Here is a 9,435-nt window from a genome sequence, read left to right as displayed (position 1 = left end):
ATCACTTTCTCTCTATAAATGGTTCCCCCCCTTCTTTAGCCCGTGGAACGTAGAGGATTATGGAAAAGGAGGGGATAATCGTAGCTGGCGGCGCAAATGTATGGGAAGCAGTGGAGGTGGGGTTAGAAGAGGTTAAGTGTTCGTGCTTTCTTAGTTTGGATCCTGGGTCGTTCGGCAACTTGCAGTCATTAAGTTGCTTAAGAAGGTGCTTCATTCCTTTCTGCAGTAATTATCTCTGATATTCTCTCTCTTTACCGTATTCTTTCTTGAAGCAAAAAGGAGAGATGTTCGTATACTCTTAAAAAAGACCCGAGAAGCACGAAGAGTGGTAGAGAGGTAACACCCCGTTCTTGGCGTCCTGGTTCTGACCGAGTCGGTTAACGGTATCTATCCCCTTCACGCACGTGTTTTCAGGCCCTTGAGAAGGAAATTGTACGTTAATTTGTATCATTGCGCTCAGGTTGGAATTTTACAAAAGCATTAATGTTCTCTATGACTATAATAGTATTAAGGATAAGACTAATTCAAGAGATTTATTGAGCGCTACTATGTTCCAAGTACTCTGGTGATACAAGAAGGAACGTGACATACTCTCTATCCCTCATGGAGTTTACAGTCAGGGGAGGAACTAGGCAATAAAGCGCAAATAGGCAAAATAATTGTACCTTGTGGTAGATAAATCTTAAGGGAGAAGAGTGCTTGGATAGATAATGGAGGTGCAAATTTAAGTAGGACTGGTGCTTAAGGAATGACTTTGAATGAGTGATAATTAAACTGAAACCGGGGTGAGAAAACGCTAAGAGGGGTTCATGGAACAGCAAGTGCAGAAGAGAACTTGGCTTGTTCTAGGAAGTCGGGTCAGTGTGCCTTGGCATGGTGATTAAATGGGGAGAGTGGCAGGAAGTGATGGACACGGGACCAGATTATGTAGTAGCTTGGATTTTAATCTGACACTAAGTGGGAGGCTATCAGCATTTTTTTTTTAACCTCTGAATACTTCAGTGCGTATTTCCAAAACTAAAAAACAAGGACATTATCCTACGTGACCACAGTACAATTATGATAATCAGAAAGTTAATGATACTGTTATCCAGTCTACAGACATTATTCAAATTTTGGCAATTCTCTCAATAATACTGTTCAGAGCAGAAGCAAATCCAAGATACCACACGTTGCATTCAGCTGTCATGTCTCTAGTCTCCTTTAATCTTTTGGAAAAGAATTCCTTAGTATTTCCTTACGTTGGGTGATATTGACTTTTTAAAAAAAAATACAAGCCATTTATTTTGTAAAGTATTCCTCAGTTTGGGCTTGTCTGATGCTTTCTCATTAGATTCAGGTGATGCATTTTTGGCAGGCAATACCACAGAAGTCACCTTACCTCAGAATATTATAATTAGGAGGCACATGATGTCAGTTTGTTCCATTACTAGTGATGTTAACTTTGATCACTAGCTTAAGGTTTCGCCATTATAAAGTTACTATTTTTCCTTCTGTAATAAATATCTTGTGAGGAAATACCTTCAGACTATGTGAATATCCTGCTACTCCTCAAACTTTCACCCACTAATTAGAGTACCTAGTGATAATTCTCATCTATGTCAGTTATAACGATGGTGCCAAGTGGTGATTTTCTAATTTCATTATTCCACATTTATTATTGGCTTTTAACTGTGAGGTCATCAAAACAGTTTTTAAGCAGAAAATTATATGATGTGATTTAAATTTTTAGATGATCTCTTGCTGCTGTGTGGATAATAACTAAGGGAAAAAATAGAATTAAGGAGACTAGTTGAGAAGCTAGTGCAGTCGTGGGCAAACAGTAATGGGGGATGATTTGGACTATAGTTGTGGCAGTGGATATGGAAATATGTGGGTGGATTTTAGAGGCATCTAGGAGCCCTGGTGGCACAGTGATCAAGCACTCGCCTGCTAACCAAAACGTTGGCAGTTGGAGCCCACTAGCTGCTCTGGGGAAGAAAGATGCGTCAGTCGGCTTCCATAAAGATCCTTTGGAAACCCTATGGGGCAGTTCTACTTTGTCTTACAGGGTTGTTATGAGTCTGAATTCGACTCGACGGCAATGGATTTGGTTTGGTTTGGGTTTATATCTACATCTATTCAGGGCTTGCTGAAGAATCGGATGTAAAAGGAAAAGAGGAATTTCAATTGTTTTTTCCTGCTAATGAACTCTTTTGGTAAGGAGCATTATAATCACATGGTTAAGTTTTATTCTTGAACAAATGAATAAAGGATATGAATTAACTTGGAAGACCAGTCACTTACTTTGCCCCACACTCACTGAAACTTTCTCGTTGTAGTTCTTTCAGGAGCGGTCCTGATTTAGACTCACCCAGAGCTCCACAGAAGAAAGACCTGGTGATCTGCTCTCATAAAGATGACAGCCTAGAAAACCCTATCAGGCAGTTCTACTCTGTCACATGGGGCTGCTATGAGTCAAAATCAACTCCAGGGCACTTAACAACAACAGGCCAAAACAGTGCTGAAGAACGCAGAAAGTTGTAGTCATAGGAGGGTGTATCCTCAAGGTAAACTGCAAGTACTCCAAACTTGTTTAGGGGTCCAGTTAAACTTTTAATTAACTACTTGTGTGTGATAAACACTGAGTACCAAGTGCCTACCTTATATTCATTAATAATTAGGAAATTGGGGCTCTTTCTGAACTCATTGTTGGCTGAACTGCCTAGTTGTGAGCTGGATTGTGTCTTTGGAAGAACTTATTGAATTGCCTCAGGTTCGTGATTAGTTGCGTGATTCATCAGAAGACTTAAAAGGTGTAGGTGTTGGTTGGTTGGTTTTAATTAAGCTGCTCCGAAGTATTTTTGGAAGTAGGCAGTACCTAATAAGCAAGCATACAAAACCAGTATATAATTTACATGTATCTTTTTTATAGGGTGGTAAGCTTATTGATGTTATCAGGGACTATTTTATTCTCCTATACACGAGAATACCTAACACAATGCCTTGCACTTGGTGAATATTTAATAAATGTGTTGAATATGCAAATAAATATAATTAAATTCAGTTTCTAGTTACATTTGCCAAGTTATAAAATAATCACAAATAAACCAGAGTTTGCAATTGCAAGAAAAATTTGTTAGAAGTAATTATAATAATATTTTAAACTTAAAAAATTTAAATATTCTGCTTAAATTTCATTTGCACTTTGAGGAATTTAAACATATAACATTATTTTATGACATGTTATTATTTTTTTCTTTTTTAAAATTGATTACTTCAGGAAATGTGATGCCCAACGTGTTTAGCTTTTAAATATTGTATTTTAAGAATGGTAGTGTTTGTTGTTAGGTGCCATCGAGTGGATTACAACTCATATCCTAAAAATCCTTTGATAGCCTCAGGTTTAGGTTTTAAGTTGCAGTTCTGAGAAGTAGGTTGGAAACCCCTCCCAGCTCAACTACAGAAATTTGCAGAATTCCTCATCTAGAGAGGTTCCTCAGTATGCATAGGATATCATTCCATAATCTCAGTTTGTCATAATATGGTCAAAATCAGCTTCTGCACTTTTCCTCTTAGAATTTACATTCTTTACCTTAAGATTTTAGTGGTTCTTTCCAGCTTCTGTCATTTCAGCAGGATGGTAATAACAACCCCTGAAGCTGCTATTGCTCGACTATCAGGCATTTACCCCACAAAGCCTTTATTTTAATTGAATCAGAACCCCCTTTTTTCCATTTAGCTTTCCTGGACCCAACCGTGCTAAAGGAAAGTAACTATGCTTGGTTGTCCTTTAGTGTAACTGACCTCTTAGAGGTTGGACCTTTTTTTTTTTTTAATGCTGAGCCCAAAACTGTAGGAATCCAATAAGCCATTTGATGGGTGTTGGACAGCCTTCATACGTCTTGATGTAAAGAATATAATACATTGAGCAGCAGATATTTAAAAAAAAATTTCAGAAAAAAGATACAATGACCCAGTAATAACTTGCATAAACTTTCAGTGAACTCAGGGTATACACTAGTTCGTAAAAATTCTTAAATCTGCTAAAGCACAGTAAATAAATATTCTAAAACCTAACAAAATACTTCTGAAATACAGAATTAGCAGTATAATGCATATATTTAGAGAATGGGAATAACAGAACAAATCTAGTTTCTATGAAAGGAGAGAAAAAAAACCTTCATCACTGAAGTGCCCGGCTAGCTCAGTCGGTAGAGCATGGGACTCTTAATCCCAGGGTCGTGGGTTCGAGCCCCACGTTGGGCGCAAGGTTTTTGATTATGGCATGTTATTTTTCCCAAATATCTTGAAGTCTTAACTAAGACGAGTTCTTTAAATCAAATTAATTTAAATACTCTCAATATTAACCAGATCTCTGGAAGAAAATATTGCAGACCAAAAACGTCGAAAGTTGCGCTTGCGCACTTGAAAGCACACGATCCCCTTTCCTTTTCATTTCGCCGATCATCCCAACCTCCCAGTCTAGCACAGAGGAAACTAAAAGACCACTGTTTAAGGCTGAGATTGGCATTCGGTGTTACTATGCATGCGTGTATATTTGCTTGTATAAGAACAAAATTCTGAGCCCCCATTTTGGCTGCTTTTCGAAAACTTAGAGAACCGATGTAAAGGCAGTTGGGGGCGCCGGAGGACTCTTAAGAACCAATTTATCCCCCTGTTTATTTTCCTTTTTTTACCTGTCAGTACAGGGCCTGTCCTGGGGGAAAACAAATCCCCATGAGAATACACAATGATAAATAGTTCTTTTTGTAGTCAGATTTATACAACTATTGCATATATCAAAATTTTCTTCAGTTGTTCTTGAGACTATATCTATTAAAAAAAAAAAAAAAAACCGCTGCTGTGGAGTCGATTCCGATTCATAGCGCCCTTACGGGACAGGGTACAACTGCCCCCGAGGGTATCCAAGGAGCGGCTGGTGGATTCCAACTGCCGACCTTTTGGTTAGCAGCCTGAGCTCTTAACCACTGCGCCACTAGGGATGCATTTTATCCATTAATTGGCTGGATATTGGGAAATCAATATTCTGGTGAAGACGAGGCTCTGAGAAAAAAGCGCGAAAGAACTGAGATACGAGAAGTAGGATGGGCAATTAGTTATTTGAAGGAGGCGGTGTGTTTCCGTCTTCTTCCTCCTTCACTGAGAACTCTTAAGTAATCAGAGAACACCCACACACTCGCACCACCACATCTAAGCACGTTCCAGGTTCTCATGCAGGGGACCCCGTAAGTGAACGATCCATGTTCCTACCTGAAGCCAACCTTACATAAAGCACTAGATCCTATATCTTCTGAATGTTATCCACCAACTCTTCCCCTACCACACAATCAATTTTTCTCCTTTTTTTTTCGGTTCGAGCCCTGGCGGTGCAGAGGTTAAGCGTTTTGCTGCTAAACATAAAGGTCAACAGTTCGAAACCACCTCCTTGGAAACCCTACGGGGCAGTTCCACCCTGCCCTTATAGGGTCGCTGTGAGTCCGACTCCATGCCAATGGTTTTGGTTTTTGATATTTCCCTTCAGCATACAAACATGCTGTTATTTCTCTATCTTAAAACCTTGACACAGTTTCCCCGCAGGCTATTATTCTATTCCTCTGCTCTCCTTTGGAGCAGACGTCTTCACCCAGTTTCCTGCACTCACCATTCCTCTCACCCCATCTTTTAATCCTGCAAATGCCCTTCAGTCAAAGATCAAAGAAACACCTGTAGTTAAATTTAGTGCTCAATGCTGGGAGGAAGAGCACAAGCTGAGGAATCATGGGGTGCCTCAGTAATAAGAGGGTATTAGAAAGAACCTGTTATAGGATTTGGACTTTTGTTGGGTCATTTTGGGGAGGGCTTAAGAAATCGGGGGCTCTTTCTGGATTGGGCACTCTCAAAAAGTGGGGGAAATTCTATGATCTTAATAAATTTTACGTACAGGGAGGGTAGAGTAAAGATGAAATTGGTAAACAAAGCCACTCATTTAGCAAGAGAGGGGAGTTTGTTCTTTTGTGCTGCACTGAGACCTTATTTGAAGTAGATGTTCTGTAAGAAGCAGGAGAAAATGATGGTTTAGTTGTGCCAGATTATTACCAGGATGTCAGGGGCTGTTTCTTTCTCAACCTAATCAGGATTTCATTCTATCCCACAACTAGTCTACTGAAACTGCTCATAGTGGCGCGGTGGTTAAGAGCCGTGGCGAGCTAGGACTGCTAAACAAAAGGAAAGGTCGGCAGTTCGAATCCACCAGCAGCTCCTTGGAAACCCTATGGGGCAGTTCTACTCTGTTCTATAGGGTTTCTGAGTCGGAATCGACTCTACAGCAACTGGGTTATCATCTCCACATTACTAAATCTAATTTCCAATTCCCAGTCCTAATCTACTTGACCTAACATAAATTTGTTACAAATTTGATTACTCCCTCCGGGATACACTTCTTCCCTTGGCTTCCAGGATACTAATGCTCTCTTGATTTCTGCCTATCTCACTGGTTCCTCTTTTTCTCTCCTACCTCTTAAACTTTGGAATGCTCCAGGGCTGGATCCTTGGTCCTCTTCGCAGCTCCATTCACACATTTGGTGATCTCATGGCTTTAAATACCAGCTATTTGCTGATGATTCCCAACTTTATATTTACAGCCCTGATTTCTTTCTTAAACCCCAGACATACATACATTTGGATGTCTAGTAGCTGTCTCAAATTTAACATGTACAAAATGTAACCTTGATCTTTGCCCCCAAAATTGTTTCACCTGCAGTTTTCCTTTTTTCAGTTGATGCTAACACCACCTTTCTAGTTACTTGCTTGTTGTGTGCTGTCAAGTCGATTCTGACTCATATAAAAACCCTATAGGACAGAGTAAAAACTGCCCCATAGGGTTTCCAAGGCTGTAATCTTTATGGGAGCAGACTGCCACATCTTTCTGGTGGGTTTGAACCATGGACCTATCTGTTAGCAGTTGAGTAAACAACCTTGGCTACATTGTTGACTGCCCTTTCTCTCCCACTGGAAACCCTGGTGGCGTAATGGTTAAGAGTTCAGCTGCTAACCACAAGATCGGCAGTTCAAATCTACCAGGCGCTCCTTAGAAACCCTATGGGGCAGTTCTACACTGTCCTACAGGGTCACTTTGAGTCTCGACTATGAGTCGGAATCGACTCGATGGCAACGGGTTTCTCTCCCACTACTATTAAGAGTGACCTCCAATAGTCTCCTCCCATACTGACTCTCTTGGCCACATGACTAATTTGTCCCAGTGAGACATTAGAAAGCCTGCTGCAAGTAGTATCTTCAGTGTTTACATATCGTGGCTTGGATGCAAGTTGCGAAGTAATAAGTTTGAGTACCCTGAGGCTGCCATACTGTGAGGGTGCCTAAGATAGTCACATGGAGAGAGGCCATATGAAGAGCACTGAGACACCAGACTTTTAAGAAAGCTATCTTTCATCCCAACATACCAACTGAACACTGGCGAGTGAATGTTCTCAGCTAACGCCACATGGAGAACTGCCCAGCTGGACCTTGCTTGAATTCCTGACTCACAGAATCAAGCAAATAAAACTTTTAAGACACTAAGATTTTTGATAGTTTGTTACACAGCAACAGATAACCAAAACACCCACATCAAATCTATCATTAAATCCTGTTGATCTACCTTCAAGATATATCTGGAATCAAGACTTCTCTGCTATCACCCTGGTTTAAACCTTTCCTTCTCACCTGAATTACTGTCACAGTCTCTTAACTGATCTTTTTCAGCCTGTCACCTTAAACTCCAGTACAGTATCAAAAATAATCCATTTGAAACAAGTCAATCTTGCCATTACTCTGCTCAAAACCCTCCAAAGGTACCCCATTTTATTGGGTAAAAGCAGATGTCCTTATACCAAGATGTGCCCACCCCTCTGCCATCTCTGACTTCATCTCCTATTACTTTTCTTCTTGCCCACTCCACACCAGCCAAACAGACCTCCTTGTGATCCTGGAACATGCCAGGAGTACTCTTTCTTAGGGCTCTTGCCCTGGCTGTTTTTTCTTCCTGAATTACTTTTCCTCCTAGATCTCTACACGGCTACCTCAGTCACTTAATTTGTCTTTGTTCAAGTCACTTTCTTAATCAGCTCAACTCTGGCCACCCTAACTGGCAACTGCCTCACCATCCACCTTACCCTATTTTTTCCATAAGACATAAAAAAATAAAACCTGTTGCCATCTAGCAGATTCTGACTCATAGCAATCCTACAGGACAGAGCAGACCTACCCCATAGGGTTTCTTTACCTGAGCACACTGTCACATCTTTTTCCTGCAGAGCAGCAGGTGTGTTCAAACTACCGACCTTCTGGTTAGCAGGGAAGCGTTTAACCATTGCACCACCTGGGCTCCTATTCATAGCAATATCATCTTATTACATAATGCACTATTACCTGTCCCCCCACCTCTTCCCACTTCCTTGGAATGTAGGCCCCACAAAGGCAGGGATTTTTGTCTGTTTTGTTTACTGTTGCATCTCAAACACCTAAATTAGTACCTGATAGATGTTCAAGAAATGTGTTCAACTAGTGAGTTAAGGAGGGCTACATTCCTTACTCATAACAACCCTATAGGACAGAGTAGAACTGCCCCATAGGGTTTCCATAGGGTCACTATGGGACAGAATTGACTTGACGGCAGCAAGTTTGGTTTTTGGTTTACATTCCTTAACTTCAGCCACTAGATGTCTATACCTGCCACTTTACACCTAGCTATAAAGCTCTATTTAAGTCAAAGATCTTGTTTTTGATATTATTCAGTGATGGGAAAACTTCTCATAAATAATCCAAATTCAGTAAAAGACAGGGTCAATATGACTACAAAGTAGAAAATTTATTTTTCTGCAAAAAAAACCCAACCCCACTGCCACCAAGTCGATTCCTACTCATAGCAACTCTATAGCGACCTCTGCAAAAAGAGGTAATCAACTGACAACCCTAGCAATTCTACTAGGAGATTTCAACACTGAGAATTAGAAAGGCCTTGCTCCTATGGACCTTATAATCTAGCAAAAAGGATAAAACCTACCTAGAAACGATTACAAGGTAAAAGTTACCACGTACTTAGATAATGTGCTTATGGGAAAGATCACTACTTTGTGAGAAACAGTACTGTAAAGGTGTGGTAGGCCAGAGGACATTACCCCTCTGCCAAAAAAATAAATAAACCTGTTGCTGTCCAGTCAATGTTGACTCATGGCAACCCCATGTGTTACAGAATAGAACTTCCCCATAGGGTTTCCTTGGCTGTAACCTTTATGAAAGCAGATTACCAGGCCTTTCTTCAGCAGTGCCACTAGGTGAATTCAAACCACCAACTCTTAGACTGGTGGCCAAGTGCAAATCGTTTGAGGCACCCAGGGACCTCTAGAGGACATCAGAATATATTAGGAAGCTGGACAGCAAAACTGAACTTTGTTT

General features: G+C 40.5%; 1 non-coding gene across 1 annotated transcript; it reads left to right on the top strand.

The window, feature by feature from the left end:
• The first annotated feature begins 4,175 nt into the window (after positions 1–4,175).
• Positions 4,176–4,248, top strand: TRNAK-CUU (transfer RNA lysine (anticodon CUU)). The gene has a single exon. It is a non-coding gene; the product is annotated as a tRNA-Lys (tRNA).
• The last annotated feature ends 5,187 nt before the right edge of the window (positions 4,249–9,435 follow it).

The sequence above is a fragment of the Trichechus manatus genome, unplaced genomic scaffold, assembly GCF_000243295.1.
Source record: "Trichechus manatus latirostris isolate Lorelei unplaced genomic scaffold, TriManLat1.0 scaffold00010, whole genome shotgun sequence".
Taxonomy (NCBI): Eukaryota; Metazoa; Chordata; class Mammalia; order Sirenia; family Trichechidae; genus Trichechus; species Trichechus manatus.
The sequence above is the reverse complement of the archived record's forward strand: the minus strand, read 5'-3'. Positions and strand labels throughout refer to the sequence as shown.